This window comes from Protopterus annectens, chromosome 3.part1 (assembly GCF_019279795.1).
Source record: "Protopterus annectens isolate FY-2018-M chromosome 3.part1, PAN1.0, whole genome shotgun sequence".
Lineage (NCBI taxonomy): Eukaryota > Metazoa > Chordata > Ceratodontiformes > Protopteridae > Protopterus > Protopterus annectens.
In genome coordinates this window covers 424,361,281-424,382,085 of record NC_056732.1, presented here as the reverse complement: position 1 = coordinate 424,382,085, position 20,805 = coordinate 424,361,281, and positions in this window count along the sequence as shown.

Below are 20,805 nucleotides of genomic sequence, written 5' to 3'. Positions count from 1 at the left end.
GTTGGTTGTAAATAATAATGTTGGGAAGCTCAAGCCAGTCTAGTATCCTTAAAGCTGTACAACAATGTGTTCTATATGGGCAGTCATATGCAAACTTAGCAATTTTATTATAACATGCTTCTAGTTTAGATAAGTCAGTTTTCCTTAGATTAGTTAAAATTGGAGAGGCATATAGTAGAGTGGAGAGCAGATGGGTTTGTACTAATGTAATTTTGGCCATTGTGGTCAGGAACCTTTTGTGCCTATATAGACTTCCAAGTTTCTTAGGGACTTTTTTTATAGTTAGGGAGACATGCAAGTCACATTATAGGATACTGTCTATTTCCACTCCAAGAAGCTTTGTATGGGTTGTCAGGGAGATGACAGCATTGTCTTTGCCTATTATGTTAAATGGTGGCCATGAGATAGATGTCATGTTAAGTTGGAAGAGTAATAATTTAGTTTTGTTTGGGTTCAGGATTAGATGGGCATTGGCTAACCATGTTTCAACAGAAGTGAAAGATTCCTGTGTTTGAGAATGAAGAGTTTATACAGAAGTGGCAGCACAGATACGTGTTGAATTATCTGCATACTGTATTATAGAACCATGTGGAGTAGCTGTGTGTAGATTATTAGTAAAGAGAGAGAAAAGGAGAGGGCACAAGATAAATCCTTGGGGGACACCAATGGATAAAGGAAGGCATGGAGATAGGTCAACCTGCCATAGAACAGATTGTTGATGGCCAGATAAATAGTTATGAAACCATGCTGTGGCAGATGGTGAGAAGGATAGTTCAGTTAGTACATCTATTCGTTTAGAATGGGAGACCATATCAAAAGCTTTTGATAGGTCTAGAAAGATGGCAGATACAAAGTTGTTGTTATCCCTGTGATGGTTTATGGTATTAGTGAAGGATAAGAGAGCTGTAGTGGTACTATGTGATGGACGAAACCCATGCTGAGTGTTTGCGAGAAGGTTATTTGTTAGTAAGAACTTCATGGCCTGGAGATAAATACACCTTTCGAGTAGCTTAGAAAGAGGTGAAAGAATAGCAATTGGCCAATAGTTTGTCAGTTTTGTGGAAGGTCCCCATTTATGAAGTGGGATTACATGGGAAATTTTCCACAGTTGTGGGACCTTGTTTTCAAGAATGGATATATTTATAATGATTGGTACTGGGAAGGCTACAGATTCAGTTGCAATTCTGAGGTATTCACAGCGTAAGTTATCCATGGCAAGTGTAGTAGGTTTTAGTTTCTGCAGTAGTTTTTTTTATAGTGGCTGTAGGAACCAGGGAGAAAGAGAATGAGGCATTGCTAGTTGTTAATAAATGTTAATCATTATATCATTGGTGTTGTTGCCTTAGATTTATGGATTATATCCCACCAAGGATATAACAGCTATCCAGTTTCCAAGCTTAAGGGCACCTGCTATGTGCCCAGATTGTTGACAGCTTGAGCAGGGCTGGAGAAAATCAGCAGTCTGGGTGATAAGCACTTCAGAGCTTTCCTTCCACTGAAGAGCACTCCTCTTGTGGATTTTTGAGGATCAATAGCCAGATAGCATTTCTCCTTCACTGGCAGATTAGTTATCTTCAGGAGAAAAAAATCTACATTTAATTTCATGACTGAAACAGTACCTTTCTGATGAGAACTGTTTGTTTTTGTTACGGTTTTTTTAGACTGTCATGTGGCATTTCTGGCAGTTAAAAAAAGTGTGGTTCTTTTATTAGCTTTAGTGTAAACTTATTTTTCTGAGGTTTACTCTAAATTTTATAAGTAAAAAACATTATAATTTGTTTGTAGTGGCTGGGGCAAGTGTATATTGTGCTTATTATGGTGTTTTTCTGGTGACTACACTACTTTTTTGATGCTTACCAATTACTGACAATTACTGGCTATTCCATGGAAGAATTTACCAGTTCTTCACTTCTTCCTTCCTCTAGCCATAAAAAAGAGCATTTTCAGACAGCCATCATGGACTGAGGATTAGAGACGTCCTCCGTGGCTGTTGCACTGTCCTTACTGGCCATGGGAGAACCACTTTTGTCAGTCTTGGAGTAAGAAGCAGGGTATGTTTCTTTGCCTCAAGATACCAAAAAAATGGCTATGAACAAAATTCCAAGAAGCTTTGTACTCCAGTGAAGGCAATTTGGCCGAGGTGCTAGAGAGATCAATAAAGCTTATTGGAATTCTGTTCAAAGCTGTTTTTTGTGATATCTTGTGGTATCTTATTGGATTTGCTTTTTGGTGGTTGCAATTATGTTTCTTTGCCTACCTGGACTAGGATGCCCATTCTCCAAAATGATGAACCTGACAGGTGTCAGTTTACCTTTATGAAAATTCCTGTCAAAAAGAAACAGAAAGTAAAATAGTCATTGTTTCCTGTCTGAGTTACCTTAGACAGGGAAGATTTATAAGGCTTAGCTCATAGATCCTCTTATTTTGTATTTACTGGTCAAAGAAAAAAAATTCTTCACTTTCTGATAATTCCCAGTGTGATGAATATGGAACTAAATGTGAGGGAACAACTTCTGTTTTGTTTCTAGTCAAGCAACATATTCTGATTCTGAGGACAGTATTTCTTCTAATTTTCACATGGACAAATTTTCTTTTTCTAAAACCATATCTGGGATGATCCAGATGTTTCAGTGGAAATATAATGACTACCCAATTTCTTTGAAAAAAATATTATGTATTATTACAACTGGAATTTCCTCAATCTACTCCTGCTTCTTTTGTTTGCTACACCTGTAACATGCCTGACAACTAGCCTGCAGCCCCTAAGATGACAGATAGATTATATAAAGTTCCTCAGTTTTAATAAATTCTAATTTTTTAATCCTAGAGTTGACCCTTCAGTGATTTCCTTAGCAACTCCTTTGCAACTAAACATTTAGTAAATGCTAATCCCTCTCATTCTACCAAGGATGAAAAGCTTTTGACAGATTTGGAAAAACACCATGTTCCTCTGCCACTCTTGTCAAGCTCACATGTTAAAGTTTTGCTTGCTTCTTTTGAAAATATGAGGTACATTTTTTTACTTTTCCTTCTTTCTAAGGCAAATCTTCTCTAAATATTCTTATTGCTTCTTTTTCTCAAAGTAACCAAAATATTCTTTGAAATATAGCAAAACACAAGCCTCTTAGCTGCTTTTAAGGTCTCCTTTCAAACCTCTTGTAAGAACAAATCCAAAAACAAATGAAGCAGAGTCAAAACTGGCCGTAATCTTTTATTATAAAATGCAAGCGCTTTCAGGTTAAAAAAAACCTTCATCAAACTTCACATAATCATGACAGTCTTTCAATATTAAAACATTTCTAAAAGCAACCAATTACTTTCTGTACTTGACCCGCCTTTTCTTTAAGGCTGGTTTTAAAGGTACAGAACTATTTAACCCAGGTGGGTTGTCAGCAGCTAACTGTATGATTCATCTTAACTCTGCATACTCAGTATCATTGACAATGTCCCCCTCCTTTTTTTCATCTTTGCAACATGCAGAACCATAAAAACAAAAGTATGATCTGGAAAGCTGGAAAAATTCTGTTACAATGCATTGTGTTGATCCTTCTGTCTAATAGATGACAAATGGTGCAGTATTCTTGTTTTAAACGTACAATTAGTTTTTCCAACATTAAAACTAGGACGTGACTTGCAGCATGCCAAGTAAACCACATTCTCTAAAGGCCATCAGCTGAACATACTTATATATAAGAAGCCCAAGCAATTAAAACCATCATCAATGAAACAAATCACGTGACTTAAGAACTGGTTTTACAGGGACAGTATCATTAAGATCTGAGCCTCTACTGGCTTGCAGTTCTAAAATCCATCTCAATTTACCATATTCTGGGGAGATTTTAATAAAGCCTACATGGTCTTTTTTACCATGTAGGCATTGTGGAATGCAGCTTACACAAAAGTAAGCAGGTTTACGATCCAGTAAGGACTGCTGGGTGGCACGCATGCAAGTGCCAACACGGGAAGTTCTGTGGCATGCAAATCTCCTCATAAGTATATGAACCTGATGGAAATGAAACAGGTAGAACAATCCAGCAAGCAGATAGGCAGCCCTGCAGACCCCATGTCAGTGTCCGTAGTGTACATGAAAAAATACCATGTCCAGGAATGTAGACAGACAAAGGGGGCAGTAAAAATGTTGCTAGAGGGACAGAAATGGCATACTACACAGTGATATGAGTGAAAATATCCTCTGTGTGTCTCAAACGATGCAGAAAATTTGTTAAAATACATTTTTTTAATAATCTGGGCATGTTTGCACACCACAATGCAGTGATCAAAAAAAAAAAAAGTGGAAATAAAGTTAATATTATGAGACAGAAATGTATTATAGGACACTGTGTGGAGTATCTACAATAGTGCATTGGTGCTCTTGCTAATGTGGTAGGTCTTGGAACCCTGTAGTTTCCATGTCGTGAGCACAGATCCCTATGCAAATGAGGTGGAGTTACTGCATAATGGGGTAATCGTGTCTGCATATCCCCTCTGTGTAGGCAGACAACCATGCTGGTATCTTTACAGGAGATAGCTAACATCAGGAGAGGGTGTGTCCAATAACTGCAAGCTGATTGGACCTTAGCTGTATCTGTTTGCATGGCGCACCACCATGCTCAGTGTGGAAGTCTAGAGGGGTGTGTGCACTGACTTCTAAGCCTTGTTTACCTAACAGGGTGTGTGTTTCCTTGTGTTTGCATGGTGTACCACTGTGCTGAAGGTGGAAGTCTGGGGGTGTGTCCACTGGTTGCTAAGCTTTGCTTACCTACAGGGTGTGTGTTTGAGCAGTGTGCCATATTGCTGAGATTATCTAAAAGGGAATGGTGTATTAATTAGTTTTGACCCTCATTTAACTTAAACTAGGGCCATTAAATGTTGTTAATGATAAACCCAAGACTGAAAAAAACTCCCTTATCAGCCTCAACAAAAAGTTGAGATCCCTCATCAATTCCTCTAAAGCTTGCTATGAAAACAACATTGCGGCAGATAGTAAAGACAACCACAAGGCCTTCTATAGTTATGTAAAGAATCTCCACGGCAATACCCAGATTTGCTCTGAGCTATTGCACAATAGTACCTCCTATACCAAGCCAAAAGATATTGCCAGTATACTGGCCGACAGATTCAGTGCCAACTCTACCCCTCTCTGCCCCCCCAAAGGACCGATCACAAAACCAGTAGATTGCCAGCCACCCACTGTCCAAGGCCAAGAATACAGCTTCTATGGGACCTGACAATATCCCTGGCTGTGTTCTACATTAACTCATTAGACCCATTACAGAGTACAACGCCCCTTTTGGTATGTACCTCACAAGACATCTATAACAACTAGAAAGGCTGCAGAAATAACTTACAAAGAGGATTACTGGCCTCAAATTGATGCCCTATGCAGACCGTCTAAAAAAAACTCCAGCTTTACTCAGTCACATATCACCTATTCAGAGGTGATCTCTGCCTAACATGCAAAGCTATGTCAAACCCAGAGCTGTTGGACATGCTCCACTTAAAGAAATCCCAATCCCTCTGAGCTACATGCTCTAGGGACCTAAACCTTGTCACCACAATAAACAGAACATGCTGGAGGGATAGATTCCTGTCCCAGAGACTTCCCATAGTCTGGAACAGACTACCTATCTATGTCAAACAGAGTTCCTCATTAGCACTCTTCAAGAAAAATCTTGATGATTGGATGGGTAATAGGAAATAATTCACCCCGGGGATCACTTCTGTGGCTCTGCTTGACAGGGGCACAGAAAAATAATTTTCTTGGGTGGCGAAAGCCAGGGTACTTTTTTGGCTAGGCTTGTATAGGCCCTAGGGCCAATAGCCTAGTACCTACCTATGAACCTATGAACCTATGAACTAAAGAGTGAACTGGCACCTCACCCGTGTGCCCTGTTCAATCACAGCCTCACCTCACGCTTTGCTCCTACTAAATGGTGCAGTGCTACAGTCATCCCTCTCCACAAAGGAGGAGCAACTACAGACCCTGGAAACTATTGCCCCATTAGCCTGACGAGCCTGATATGCAAAGCTATGGAACGCATCATCATGGACATAATAAACAAGGATATAGGGAATCTCCAAACTCTAGATCCCACACAGTCTAGTTTTTTGAAGGGTAGATCATGCCTGATTAACTTGGTCGACTTCTTTGAGTCAATCACCAGAGCTGTGGAAGAAGGCAAGGTGGTTCATACAGCCTACCTTGATCTGGCCAAGGCTTTTAATACCATTCCCCACTCAGGAGTCATAGAAAAACTCACTAAGCTAGGCATCAACCCCTATATTACTAGGTGGGTTGTAAACTGGTTCACAGATAGAACCCACAGGCCATTCATCGAGTATAATGCCCCATTTGGCATTTACCTCTCTAGACACCTGCAACAACTGGAGAGACTGCAAAAGTACCTCACAAAGAGGATCCTAGTCCTTAAACACTTGTCTTATATGGACAGACTAAAAAACTCCAACTGTTCTCTGTCTCATATTGCCTACTTAGAGGTGATCTCTGCTTGACTTACAAAGCCATGTCTGACCCAGCTCTGTTAGAAATGCTACATCTAAAGAAATCCCAATCCCTCCACACCACACACTCCAGAGACCTCATCATCATTACCACAATCAACAGAACATGTTGGAGGAACAGGTTCATAATCTAGAGACTGACCATGCTATGGAACAGACTTCCCATGCATGTCAAGCAGAGAACTTCGCTGACCCTCGTCAAGAGGAATCTTGATGAATGGATGAGAAACAGAAAATTCACCCCGGGAGTAACTCCAGTGGGTCTACTCGACAGAGGCACTGGGAACTAAGGTTGGGTGGCACTATGCTAGGGTAATTCTATGGCTATGCTTGTAAAGGCCTCAGTGCCATTAGCCTAGTACACACATATGAACCTATGAACTAGGCAGATGCAGTGCATAACAGATAGCCAATCATGCAGGCAGCACCTACAATAGAGCACTATAAAGTATGCATACACTCTGCATTCTGATTTTCCACCATACTCTGCACCATTGGAATACAGACTTGGTCATTTTAACTGAAAGAATGCTAGGGGGTTGCTGCAGATCTGCTACATGCATATGTGCTAGATGCTGACATCAATGCTGCTGCTGCTGCCAACAATAGGCCTAGGCAGAGAAGGAGAAGAGTGTTCAGGCCCAGGTTAACCTTCCAGAAGCTACATGAGCTGGAGCTTGTAGAGCACTACAGGGTGGACAGACGTACTACAAGAACTCACTGAGCTCTGCCACCCTCAAATCAGACCCAGAGCCAACAAAGGGGAACCCAACCTAGTGGAAACAAAGGTATGTGTAGTCCTTAGGATAATAGCTACAGGTACCTTCCAAAGACCAACTGGGTACTCCACCAGTTCTTGGATGCCATGCTACCACATGACAGTGAGCACATTTATTTTCCTGAGGTGAGAGCCAGCAATATGCAGCACTTCTACCATGTAGCACACTACCCTGAGGTACTTGCTGCCATAGATTGCACTTATGTACAAATCAAGGTACCACCCATTGAGGAGGGTAGAATCTATGTCAACTACAAGGGGTACCACTCCATCAACTGCCAGGTCATGTTCAATGCCCAGGGTATTATCATGAATTTATGTGCTGGCAGCCTGGGCAGTTATTAGGACTCCTCTATCTGGCACACATCACAGCTGTATCAGATGTTTGCTAGGGGTAACATCCTGCATGGCCATTTACTGGGGAATGCTTGCTGCACACTGGAACCATAGATGATGACACTCATCAGAAATGCGCACACACCTACGGAAAAATGCCATAATGAGGCACATGCACAAACTAGGAACATCATAGAGCATGTGTATGGGCTGCTGAAGTCACAGTTCTGCTGCCTTGATATATCTGGTGGAGCCCTGCAGTATTCTTCAGCCACATGTGTCCATATGTTAAAAGTATGTGCCATGCTACACAATATGATCCTGCGGAAACAGCTGCAGCAGGATCAGCAAAGGGAAAGGACACACAGCTCTCTACCAGTGCCTTGGTTACCACAGGCACACTCACAGGAGGACTCGTAGGAGTGTCCCTGTAGGTAGATGTAGGCAAGCCCAGTACACTCTGGCATTGACTAAGAGACAATGCATAGCACATTCCCTGACACCCTAGGGCCCTAGGGACTGACACCTTACTCTACTCACATACATATATTAAAATAGCTGATGCCAGGGAACCCACACAACTTGTACCTATCAATGTATTGACTGTATACTGCTTGCATCACACAGAGTCAGCCCTGAACTACAGATCTATCAACTGCTGCATACGCAAGGTAAGTCTCTAACCTACATAATAATTGTAAGGATTACTATAATATGGTATCATATGTATGGATCTGCTGCTGTTATGCAAGGAAATATAGTGGGCTATTTGGACAGATGTAACATCTACATGGGACTACAGATGCCCAGTCCAATAGTATGTGTTCCTTAATATTCACTATGCCTCATGGTTAGAATATTCACAACATCAGGTAAGGGAGATGTTAAACAGTGGCCACACATGATATATGGACAACTGTCTACCCAAGCTGATCATGTGCTGTTGTTCCCCACCCCCAACACATCAGTGTACCCATATAAGTGCTTTAGCAGAAAATCAGCTATGGTATATCAGTGGACCAGGCACTCTCAAGGCTGTAACATAGATATCGCTCACACAGTGTATGTCTCTCTTCACACAGGATAACAATGTACATATTTATGCTGTTGACTGCATGATGAATGACTCCTCTCTGTCTGGTGACCTGTATGGCTCAGTGGACTAGGGAAGCTAGTATGGGTGATGGTGTTGATGGTTCTAATCTGGAATTACTCACATATTTTGCATGTGATGTAGTACTATGTCGGTGTTTTCACACACTGTCATACCTCTCAACCTCTTAGTGCAAGAAATATGGACAAAGCCAGAAAGACTGGGGGGGACAAAGGCCCTAACATAGGGACAGATTTTAAATATTGTTCCCATAAAAATAGAAAGTTGCTGGAATTAAAGGTGTTGCATTATTACATATTTTCTGAAGGATATGAAGTCTGAAACACAAATGCTTGTCTGTATTTAGAATAATGTAGTGATGTCAATATTCAATAATTCACCAGAAAACCACATAAATTTTCCAGTTTATGGTCTGTTTTTATTTCACATACATGCTGTGGTTGTGTTCGTAGTTCGGAATTTCATCATGGTAGTGATCCTGGAAGCAGTGCAGTTGTAGAAAGTAATGTTTTGTTCACCACTATCTATTGGCTACATTGTAGTGATGGAGGGATCAAATTCCTTGCCCAAAGATATTAATGTGACTTCAGTTTCCTCATTTGGAAGTGAACATTTACCCAATGGAGAGGAAGGCAACTTGACTCATTTGATTAAACTGCTGTCAGCACAGTACAGCCATATTCAGAGTTCACTGGATAAACTACAGTTCCCAGCAATCCTTGCAACAGGATCACAGCATCCCATTCCTTTGGCTTCTGGATTGGCGAATAATGGTGAAAGCCAAAGAGCTTCTTCTCTATATTCTTAAGCTTTGGGTATGGATTATAGTCCATGTGGACAGCAGACGGACTGGAGATTAGAAGGAGATAGCCTTACTTCTTGGTTTGAACATTGGCTTAATAGAATATTTATTTTCACTATGGATGACTGACCAGTTAGAACTGCAGACTTGCAGACTAAATTACAAGATTTTGAGGACAAACTCAGTAAGGTACGTAATTTGCAGTGTGACAACGCTTACCTTACTGAGTGCATCAGGGGCCACAGAATTCCTAAAGGCTTCAGGATGTATAAATTCCTGAATGGGATTATGGTGGGACAGAGTGAATTAGACAAACTCTTGGCCATGTTTGACAGACATGCATTGAACTGTTGCAATTTATGGTCAGATTAAATAATAACAAGATAGAGGGATTGATGGGGGAAATTAATTGACTGAACAATGATATTTTGAGTAATGCACACTTTAATAATTTTGAGTGCAAATATGATAGTACTTTTGATAAAACAGAATAGCAGGTGAAAGTTAATTTAGAATGTAAACATAAGAAACTTAAGAGAGATGAATGGGATTATAGGCAGAAGGTAGCCTATCCCCTCCCTAAGGGTTATTATAACACATATAAGAATGGGAATAGTACTAACATGAATGCTACAGGTATGGGAGGTGAGATTTCTATGAGTGATTATGGCCATAATACTCCTGGTACTAATAACTATCCTTCACATTGCAATAGTGAAGGAGATGAGGTGTTTGAGCAGGAATATTCACCGTTGCATAGATCTGACAGGATATTTAACAAGAATAGGAAACAGAATTTTTAGTACATCAACAAACCCCAAAGAGACAAAGCAACAGGGGACAGAAGCAATTTTGGAGGAAAAACAGCCAGAACAAGTTTTAAATGACCTAATCATTTTGGCTTTTGGGGGCAAAATGCTCCGTTTTGAAGGGTTTAACATTTTTAACTATACAGAGTTAGAAATTATGGACACATATTTTTCTCTGTTTAATAAAGGTTTCAGGTTGTTCCTGTTAGGAATATTGGTGTTTCTAATGTTCTTATAGCATTAAAATTATACACTAGGAAATTGGATTTTCAGTTATTTTTTTAAGGACCAACAAATTGATTTGGTTGGATCTAAAACTAAATTTAGGAGGAAGAGCATTTTTAATCCCCTATTACACCTGGCATTAGCAAGTTTTGAGAAAATATGTATGCAGGACATTTATAAAGCTCATTATTTTAATAATGATAGTTTTTATAATTTGACGAAGAAGGAAGCTGCACTTTTGAAAAGCTTAAGGGATGATGAGAACATCAGAATTATGAAGCCGGACAAAGGGGGAGGGATAGTTATTGCGGATAAGAATGATTATGTTAGTGATATGAGTAGTTTGTTGTATGATACAGAAAAATATGAGGTCGTGCCCAGAAATGAGATGAATATTGCACATCGAAAGCTTCAACTTTTTTGGAAGATGCCTTATTACAAAGTACTATTAATGAGGAACTTTTTTGATTTTCCTGAGAAATAATCATCCTTTTATTCCAACAGTTTTTGGCATTCTGAAGGTGCACAAAAATATTACCCATCCCCCTTACCGACTAATAGTTGCAGCACATAACAGTTCTAATTATTCCTTAGGGGTATTTGTGGATAGGCTTTTGAAAGATGCATTTCATTCCATAGGACATTATTTGATTCATGGGACTTTTTTGCCTAAAATTAAGCAAGAATATTTTATGTATACTAGTGGCTTTCTGCTATTGATATTATAGATTTATTTAGTTCTATACCTCATAGAGAGGGATTGGAACTTTTTCATGAAGCTCTTTTAGAATTGACCTCCTTGAATGGAATTTTAATTCCTTTTATTATTGAAGAGATGGAAATATTCTTTTAAATAACTATATTACTTTTGATAATGAAGTCTTTAGACAAATAAAAGGAGTTGTGATGGATTCTAGTTGTGTCCCTATATATGCAAATTTAGTGATGGTGTCATGGGAAAAAAATGTTAATTGTCTATCAGAACTATTGGTCTCTTTACTTACATTACCTTGATGATATATTTATCATGTGGAAATGTAGAAAAAGCATCGTAGAAGAGTTTGTGGATTATATTAATAATGTTTGTGCTTTTTTAAAGTTTACCCGTGTTTTTTTCTTATGATGAAATTGATTATTTAGATGTAACATTGACTAAGGACATGAATAAGGGTTGTTTCACATCTAGGATTTATAGGAAGCCCACATATTCCAGTAGTTATTTGTTTTTTAGTAGTAGTCATCCCCTTTATGTTAAAAGGAATATAGTGATGGGACAAATTATATGGGCTGCAAGGATGTGTTCCGACTTCTTAGATTTTAAAAGAGAGCAAGGGAATCTTATACAGATAGTTCAAGCAAGTGATTACCCAGAGGAGTGGGTCTGGGATATTGGGATGGAGATTTCTAGAGGTTAGGGTACTAAGTATATCCCAACTTTAGGTAGAAATTGGGAACCAGACCTCAGACTAACAGGGTGACAATTTTTTTAGTTCTATGCTCATTTTTATGGACCATTTGAGAAGACGGTTAGAAATACTATTAGTAAAAATTGGATTATATTTGACAATAATAATAAGGTGAATAAGGTGGTAGGGGAAAACCCCTCTTTTGTTTACAAAATAAGACATAATATTAAATCTTTATTGGAACATCCTAATAATTTTCCCAAGGGCACAGGTAAGAGTACAACAAGATGTGGGGTATGTAATTATTGTCAATTCATTATGAATGAGAAGAGTATGAGGAGCACCACTGCAGTAAGTGAATTTAGTAGGAGGTAACTGTGGAAGTAAAGGTTTAGTGTATGTGGCTGTTTGCCAGGGTTGTAATGCGTTTTATTTAGGGAAAACAGAGAGATCCCCGCACAAATGGATTTATGGGCATATGTATGCTATTGATAGCAAGAATATCAACAATGTTTTATTTAAGCATACTTTGAATTGCCCTGGTTACATTAACTTTCTTTTTGGAATAGTGGAGATAATTAAAAGAGACCATAGGGATGGGTATTGGGAAAATAACATTGAGAAGAGTGAATTAAGGTAGAAACTTAGGATAAATGCCACAACCCCCCCCCCCCCGGTCTTAATGAGCATATTTCTTTGATTCCTGTTTTGAAGGAAAGAGCATTAGTTTTAAAGGTTAAGAGAGAAAGTTATTGAAACTATTTACGGTTTTATTGTTAAATTATGTTGAGGAGGTTTTAGCACTTTAATTCTGTAATTAAGTTAATTAATTATGTGAATGCTGTTATTTGAGTAACCTATTTGAAGTGTGCAACAAGTTGGGAAGACAGTTTTGAAGAAGTCCTGTTACTGTGAGGGATGAAAGCACTTACCGCTATTCTGTGTTTTATGTGGAATAAAGTTTTATTCGTATACCAGTTATTTTATTTGGCTTCCTGTGGATCACTGAGTGGAATTTTTAAATTTATGGTCTGTTTTTGTTTCACTTGCATCCTGTGATTGTGTTTTTTATTATTTGATAATTCACAAGAAGACCACAAGTATGAGGAACAAACAAAACATATTAGGAAAAAACTCTGGACATTCTGTGAAAATCAGGACAGTTAAGAGGTATGCAGACTGCCAGTCTGTTGGTGGTGTAACATTACCAACCTCAGTCACATATTTAGTACAGCAGACAGCTGGGGAATGCTGGGGACATTTTGAGTAAAGTGCAGTACTGCAAAAACAGGGGTGGATGTTAATGTCTATAACATACAAAATCCCAGACTGGAATACAGGTATGTGTGACCTGGAGTCGCTGTATAAGTACTGACAGTCCCACTAGGCATGCCCAGACAGTTAAAATGAGTGCAGTTCTGTTGCCCCTTCATCCAGTGACCTGTTATGTATAAATGTCTATACATACAGACTTTTACGTATACATATTGTTCTGTCACTGTCTCTCTCTCACATGCATAGTATGTCTATCACCATATAGTGTTAAATAGATATATACCAATAAATAAAGCTATATATATTAAAATGATACATACACTCCCCCCATATATCTACATGACACATATACATAGCATACACACACAGAGCTACATATATATATATATATATATATATATATATATATATATATATATATACATCCCTGTTATATACAGAAATATGTGTGTGGATGTCTGTATTGTCCGATGTACCCTAATAATGGTGAGTAAATCTGCCCTATCACACAGCCATACTGTTGCTCAATGGATCCAAACTAAGAGTACAACAGTACATAATCCACTTACCTACAGACCCCTGTGCCTGTTGAGTGTCACCACGTAGACAGATACAGGTGAGCAGGTGGTGTAATGTATAATGTTGTCAATGCATGAATGGACAGGACACATTATCCCTACTCACAGGTTCACCTATGTAACTGCAAGCAGCCACATATGGCCATACTGGTAACTGTACACAAATAGCTAGGATAAAAACAGTTATCTCACTGCTAGGATATTAGATGCAGATAACACTATGAAGCAATATCACTCTGCAGGCCACAGATGCTGTTCAACACAAGCCTAGCTTGTGTAGTACATGAGTACTGTGCCTGCAATCACATCCACTGCAGACTTAATATGTGATGCATGCAATAAATACTGTGATCTGTAGTGTATAAGACTAGATAGGTAGGGGTTCTAAACTCACTACAGCCCATGTGGTGTGTGTGTATATTCACATGGCGTAACCTAGACATAGGTATGATTTTACAGTGTTTTATTTGTAGCGGGTCATGTGGCCTCCCAAAAGACTAACCACTGTCCTAAACTGATAGCACTAGCAGATGTGAGGTGTGCTGTGTGCAACATGTACTGTAATCTGTGGTATGTACCATTACATAGGTAAGTGTTCATATCTTCATACAGCCAACTTGCAATATGTGTTTGCCTTGGCATGTCCTGTATGCAGTGATTGGAAGTGGTGCTAGCCTCAACATAGCCATGTTTGTGTGTGAGCCTGTTAGAGCATTGTACATCATATTATGGAACCATAGAATATTTGAACTGAACTAGAATAATAACCATATAGCCCACACAATCATAGACATCATCATACCCATAGTTAAAGAATCAGCACATATTGCCCCAGTCCAAGGGGGACACAGGCAGATGCCCTGTGTTGAGATTATGGTCACCCAGCCAATCAGACAGATGGCATGTGCTGGAGATGCACTGAGGTGCTCTGTGTGCCATTAGGCAGAGTTCTGTTCCAAGGGTGTGTTTCAGTCTGCTAGACAAATCTCTCCCACAAGCATGTAGTACTAACGTCACATACTAGCCTAATGTCTTTACAGTGAGTCATTCATCTAGTATGCTTCCTACATAGGATTGCCAACTGTCCATATTTTTTCTGGACAGTCCAGAAATAAGGCACACTGTCACTGACATTGAAGAACACAAGAATATATCTGATTGTACACAGTAATATTGTACGACAATCCCCTTGAGAGGAGGTTAAACACATACTTATTTTCTGCATGTATTTTACTCTCTTGTACATGTCCAGACTACTTGATTTGAAAGTTTGCCAATGCTCTTCCTACAGATAGGCAGCATATGCAATCAAGCAGGGTCATACATTGCACTGTATGCAAGGCACAGAGCACCTCTGAGTAGTCTATATAACACAGGCAACAATGGCACTCATTGCAGACAATCCCCATTGAACACATGCTGAAGACCCAAATTGGCCTTGTGAGGGGACCCTACTTTTGTGTGCAATTGCTAGTACTGCTTGGAAAGGTATGTCAACAACTGGCCATGGTACTCAGATATTGGCATGCTGAAGGAAGGATACTTGGAGGTCATGAGGATGTCACTTACTGATGACTATGGCCTCAGCTATGCCATATGATCCCTGCCATACCACTGTAGAGACATTGTGATCTGAGGCACATTAAGTGTAAACCTGTGTGGCCAGGTCTGTGTGTCGAGTTCTTTCACCCCTGAGGTCTACCTGATGGACAAGATACTACATATATATTCGCTATTTATATATTTTCGCTAGGGGTTTATGGCCACTAGTATGTCAACAGGTATTTGTTCAATACTTTCTTGTAGGCTATTGACATAACTCATAGACTCTATGAGTGCTCACAATGTGCTGGCATCAGGCAACATTGTTAGCCACAGTTATTCAGTTGTCACATGTATTGTGGTTACATGGATTCCAAGCAGTAGAGGACCCAAGCTGCACCCTGCTCAGCACTGCTGCTTAGACATCATGCATTGGAGGCAGATGCCCCTATTTTGTGTACATGTGCCATCAATGGGCTACTTAGTGACCCCTGCAATGACAGTATTGTGGATGCCTAAGTGGGTGCTTTGTAAATGCTGCCTGAGTGGAGTATATAGTCTAATGTCTTGGCTCAGTCTGGTGGTTGTACATCCTAATGTACCTTCCCCTAGGTCCTTGGTGACTGTCCCAGAAATGTCCACAACATGTAACAGTCATTTACCCCCTCTCACGCATCCAAATTGTATATAGTCAACAGTCTGTAGATCACATATATGTGTGCTTAGCAGCTCCATGATGATTGCCCCTATGGGCATGCATATATGTGTACTTCAACAAAGAAGTCTATAGTCATGTCAGTCAGTGGATACACCACCTCTGTGCAAGGGTGGAATAGTTGCCATTGACCACTCAGTTAGTGTGCAACCAGTGGTGTCAGTATGATTGCAAGGGTTTCCCAATGGTGCTAGTAATCCTTATGAGCTCACATGTGGGATGCAGCCTGGAATCTTAGCATGTGCAATAGATGTTGTGTATTGGCCATTGAGAGGCCAGTTACAAACTGCTCTGTATGACAGGTTGTAGGAATGTCATGTGTCACTTGTGGTGGGGACAAGGGAATGTAGTTGATGCAGACAGTGTGGGAGTACAGGTTAGGTATCAGTACAAGCCCATCATATGTGTCATCATGACATCTGAGGTCATAGACATTCTGGGCCAGTCCTTTGAGGTTACACATGTAAATACACTATGCGTTGTGGTTCTGCTTTGTGTGGGTGGCTAATGTTGTTACTTACCATATCTACACAAAATCACAATGACACTATGTGCTTCATTTAGCTGAGGAGGTTGTGTCTGCATGTTAGGAGACCACCCTCACCACAACTGTCACACAGCATTGTCTACCTGCTATTGCACTGACTGATAATGGCATTTGTCCACCACTCAGGTATGGTGAACCATGATGAACCTGTGTCCCACCTGTCCCTTACAGCCAAGTTCATGCAGTTGCAATCATGCTGACATAATGCATGGGGGTAGAGCTCTGCATACCTGCCTGTCCCATCTGCAGAGGGATGTACAGTCACACTATGTAAACCATACTACAGGAGGTCATACAAGGTTTTTGTCACGTATATGTCTGTATTGTCTGCAAGGGGGGGTACATGCTGGTAGTTCCAAAGAACATGATCTGTGGCCAGATCCCACAAGGTAGGACCTCACATTGGAGGGGCTGCAATGGTCACTCATATTGGTAAACACATGGTACAGTTCATTGGTTCCCCGCATGGGGATGTCACAGCACTGCTCTAGGGCATTGTAAGTAAGGACCTGGGCCATCCTTTGGGCACATGAGCTGCAGCACATCTAAACAACACAGTGTGTACATACTACACTTCCCTAACATGTTTGTCTGTGCTCTGTGCTGGCACCTTGCATGATTCTCTTCCTGCAACATGCTGGCAGTAACTGCAATACTTACATGCACAAAGGACAACTAGCATGTAGTGCAAAGCAGTGTACCCAGATCTCTGAGTCCTGTCACCTGAAATGCCATGATAGGGATTCGGATGTATACGAGCACTACCACTGTTGTACACCTACTGACACTAGGCCAAACACTGTTACCTTTGCTGAAGGCCAGATCATGCCTACCAACTGTAACCAGCAGAGCCCATTGACTGTTACACTATACAATGGATGGCAGACTTAAGTCTCACTCCCCCAACTATGGCCTGACAATGGTATGGCAACATTAGGCCAGCAGGCCAATTCGGAAACTGTGTACATCATGTACAAAGTGTTTTATCAGCGGGTGGATAGGCAAGTGTCTGACAGTCATACTCAGGGAACATAGCAGTGGGAGACCTATTCTGCAATGAAGCCATTCACCAGTGGAGTTCATTATTAGTGTACCCATTCTACCCATTCCCTCTCTGCAGTCACAGCCACTGTCACTGACCTCTGACAGAGTACATTAGCAGGTAAGTGCATATCAGGAGCTGTCATAAAATCCCACACAGAACCAGAAGTTATCCAGGATAGCCTAAGACACAGTCAGTTGTTGTCTGAGCCACTGCCAATGACTAAATGCCAGTGACTGCACAATACTATCCTGTGGGGATTCATGCACCCCTGCAAAATATTGTAGTGTCCACACACTGCACACAGTTGAGCCATTACACATGGAGTTATGGTCACAGAGAGTAATGTAGCCTTTGACTGTCACTGGTCAGAAAGATGTGGATGCATTCACTGTTGTACAAACAATACCGACAGGTTTAGGATATACATACCAGACTATCACTGGTATACTGAATGTGGCAGTCATCATACCTATCATTGTGTGCAATGGCACCCTTGCCGTGTCACTACACAGACATATTGTACAATTGTAGCAGCCACATAGATTCCATGGTACACCAATAGACTGTAGATAGCATGGCCTATGGAGTCCATGTTATGACCAAACATATGTAGTCTGTCTCTGAAATGCTTTGGAGGGGATGTGTATGGCTCCATACAGGGAGGTGTCAGTTCTCACTGTGTACCTCCTGCGTATCCATGGCAGGACTTACACATGTCTCACCTGTTCTACACACCAACATCAGTGTAGTAAGCATAGTACATTGCTGGTGAGACAAGTATGTAATACAGGCAGTGCACCCTACATGAAACAGGCCTCCCATGCATGTAAAGCACACATCTGCTGTGACACACATCATGTGCAGGTTACACATTTGGATGCAGAACACAACAATCATAACTGTTGTCAGACAACTGCTGGTACTGGACATAGGATATATGTGGATGGGTCATCTTTATCAGCACAGGTTATAGATGTGTTAGTTCTCAAAACCCTGGTGGCACTTATCAAGGGTAGCAGACCTTCTCACAGATTAGGGATGGATAAGTATGTGGAATTCTGCTACTGTCCTTGTTATCCTGTTATACACATATGAAACTATGGAGCCATGCACTTATAGTGCTGGAGCCATTCACGTATAGTGCTGTACCTTGCTGATTACATATTACTATTATGGTGACATTCCACCCTGTGCTGCTGTACTTCCACTGTGTATCCATAGGTTATCCCAACAGAGTGCTGTAACAGAAACAGAAATGGGCCCATGACACACCTTCATTGTGCCACTATACAGACAATACAACATCAAACAACATAAGATACACAAATGTATGTGGTGTACTCATGACAAATGGTAGCATACATTATCTGTCAGTAACCACTACAAGTGGCATGGTGAAGTAACACTGAATTACATAAGTGCATGTTAACTAATGTAGTCACCCTGTGCATCAGAATCATAGCTTCATTTCCCTGCATCGATGGTGAGAATGATAGGGATGTGGCACAGGTATCATGACTTGCACAGGATATTGTGTGAGGGTGCAGGAGGCCTAGACTGGCCCGAATGGTAGACAGCATATGTGTGAGTCAGGAGCGGACCATGTAAAATGGAACATGAAGATGTGCCATGTGTGTCTGTAGCTGACCTGCATTTGACAGTGGTGTGTTTGTGTGTGTGTGTATACACAGTCAAGTTCAGTGCTAGCCCTGCACATATGTATATTGGACGACTTTGGACCATACATGGTAGAGATGACAGTCCACCATCTCCAGCTCTGAGCACAGGAACTGGCTCTGCCAGGAGTTGCATTGGCACCTCCATGCCCAAGGTCAGAAGCAGTGTTAGTACCTAACAGTGACTGCTGTCTGCTGGAACCGTGTCCTTCACAAGACTGACCAGGATCACAAGCCCATGGCCTGGCACATCATGGTATGGACAGCACACTCACCACTGTAGCACTGGATGTACTGTCACTACATGAGTGTGAGTGTGCATGGCCACATGGACTCTCAGCAGATGGGGTTGCTGACCTACGTCCATGGGTCTGATGCTCAACTCCAACCACACTTTCCAGCACAGACAATGTGCGGTCCAAGACAGATACTGTCTAAGCCCACTGCCTGTCCACTGCATCAGTGAACTAATCCAGGGTGTCCCCAATGCAGGGGAGGCAGTTACGGATGTCAGACTGTACTGCATCCATAACCCTTAGCATACATCTGGTGTTCCATTCAGAAAGTGCCTATGCCTCCATGATGGCCCAAAATATGTGCTGAGTGACCAGTGATGTGACACCTGCAACAGGTGGTGGACAGACAGCAGGTCTCCTACAAGCACCCGTCAATCCACCTGTGTGCGACCTCGCCAGCTCTCTGGCTGTGGCCAGTGTCTACACTCACTGGAGCCATAGTTTCCACACTTTCCTGTTCAATGTCCCACCCTCTGAATGTCCAATACCTGTGGTCCTCGTGGATGTTATATGTATGGGCATACAGACTGTGTGCTGTGACAATGGGGGCAGAAGAGGCATGTCTATCTCTGAGACAGATTCAGCCCCCAACACCCCCACCCATGCCTCACTGTGGCCACAATCATCATCAGGGTCCAAAGAGACACTGACATCAGGTTGTGTAGGAGACAGACACTAAACCCGATAGTCACCTGCAATAAGAAAGAAAAAAGCAATACATTAATACCTGCACTACTGTGTACAAAAAGCCTCCAAGACTCATAACAGTGAAGACCCACAACTGGATTAGCAATCAAACAACTTTCTTCTCTGTTTTCATGCTCAAAACACTTCCTCGGAACAAAATACAAATTCAACTCAGGACCTTTATAACAATCACTTAAAGTAAATCAAGTAAAACCTTGACCAGTAATATTTACCTTTTAATTAAACTGTATGACACTATACTTGAAAAAACAACACATAAAAACAAATACATGGAAATATACATTTCACTGCCTAACGTAGTTACCTTCAACTTGTTGTATTTTAAAAGGCATTTTAGATTCCTTGCCTCATTTACACCAGGTTCCTCATCTGCTCTTAACTGTTACTGCCAAAGTGCATCTGTTTGTTGAATTACTCTTCTGTAACTACCC